The sequence below is a fragment of the Cannabis sativa genome, chromosome 7, assembly GCF_029168945.1.
Source record: "Cannabis sativa cultivar Pink pepper isolate KNU-18-1 chromosome 7, ASM2916894v1, whole genome shotgun sequence".
NCBI classification, from domain to species: domain Eukaryota; kingdom Viridiplantae; phylum Streptophyta; class Magnoliopsida; order Rosales; family Cannabaceae; genus Cannabis; species Cannabis sativa.
The window spans coordinates 8,101,709-8,103,372 of NC_083607.1; the positions used below are offsets into that span (position 1 = coordinate 8,101,709).

At 34.1% G+C, this 1,664-nt stretch overlaps 1 long non-coding RNA gene across 1 annotated transcript; it reads left to right on the forward strand.

Annotated features, from left to right (window-relative positions):
- Positions 1–536: 536 nt before the first annotated feature.
- LOC115697091 (uncharacterized) lies at positions 537–1,664 on the forward strand. Its single transcript, XR_004007876.2, has 2 exons — positions 537–843; positions 908–1,664. It is a non-coding gene; the product is annotated as an uncharacterized LOC115697091 (long non-coding RNA).

The window sequence follows — 1,664 nt, forward strand, 5'->3', positions numbered from 1 at the left end:
CAATCATCTAACTTATCAACTTATCAACATCATCATACTACACTACCTAATATTCATCCTATACAACCTCCATATATAATAATTTAAATAATTCATATACAAATAACAACTATCTTACTCCATCTCATTTAACATCCACTACTACAAATTTACCTTTTAGTTACACACTTTAGTGACACACATCTTTTTGTGTGTCACTAAAGAATTAGAGATGAGCTTTAGTGACTCTCACAAAATAACTCTAAAAATTCAGTGTTAAGCGTCTTAGGATCAGGGTCACTAAATGTAAGAAGTGTCACTAAAAAATTATTTCCATATTTTTTTTTTTATTTTTTTTATAAAAAATACTAGTATATAGTGACACTCTTAGCACGAATGGGTAAACGTGTCCCTACTTTCATAGCGCGTCATTATATCCTAACCTATTTTTTATTCTTTTTTTTTTTTTTTAAATACAGCTAGCTCCATGTATTAATTATTAATTATTTACTCTTTTATTATTTTTTAATAGGGACTGATTTCTTTTCTTTTTTTTTTTTTGAAATTTAATAGGGACTGATTTCAAAATTGTATTAATGATAATAAATTAATTTTGATTTAAAAAAAATCAAAACAAGTTACAAAATAAAAATTAAACCCTAATCTTTCTCTGCCTTCCCCTCTCTCGACAGATCCCCAACCCAGACGGCACCACCAGTTTCCCAACCCAGACGGTGCCCCTCGTCGACTCCAAACCTAGACGGCGCCGAAGGGACAACTCCAAACCTCACCATCTCCGCTTCGTCTTCTTTCTTCCTTGCCCACGCGACTGCAGATCTGAGACCCCATGAAAGAAACTCCAAGGTATATAAACTGATCTTCTTCTCTGTTTATTCTCTCTCTCTCTCTCTCTCTCTCTTTTGTGCAGATGGGTGGCGTTCGAGTTTGATGATGTTCTGGGTTTGACAAGCTAGGTGTTTGACTGGTTTTGGGTTCGATGGGCTTGGTGTTCAAATTATTCTGGGTTTGTGGTTGACAAAGGGTGGGATTCATGGTTCGACGGGCTTGGTGTTCAAACAAAAAGGCGTTGGGATTATGGTTGCAGTGGCTTGATGTTCATATCCTAGACCGGACCCCAAAAATGGCGAAAGGGCCTCTCTGGCTTCTCAGTCTTGGTTACCGATCAAATTCCCCAAATCCCTCCTTTTCCCTATATTGAATGGAGCCCTAATTTGTTTATGACTCATATTGGGAGAAATTTGTTTGCAATCTGATCATTATTGCTCAAAGATACATAAATTTGAGCCCTAATTTCGATCGATTTGGGTGAGAATTTTCAATTGTTGGACCTGAACTGGAACTTTGTATTCTATTTAGCAATTCTAGGGTTTGATTTTGAATTTCGTGGGCGCGCTGTATGAGTAGCACGTCAAAATTTTAGGATAGGGATCGATCGGGTTGCAAGGAGTAGATTTTTTGGTTCAAAATGTGTTTTATTTATTTTGGGTTTTGTATACATTTTTTATGTGTTTTAAATTGTTTTGAATATTACATGTGTAATATATTTCAATTTTTTAGTTTATTTTTTTAATTGTGTTTGTAGAATCATTTGAACATTTCATGTATTAACTTGTAAATTATCATTTAGGTTTTTATTTTAATAAAATACAATTTTGTTTATGTAA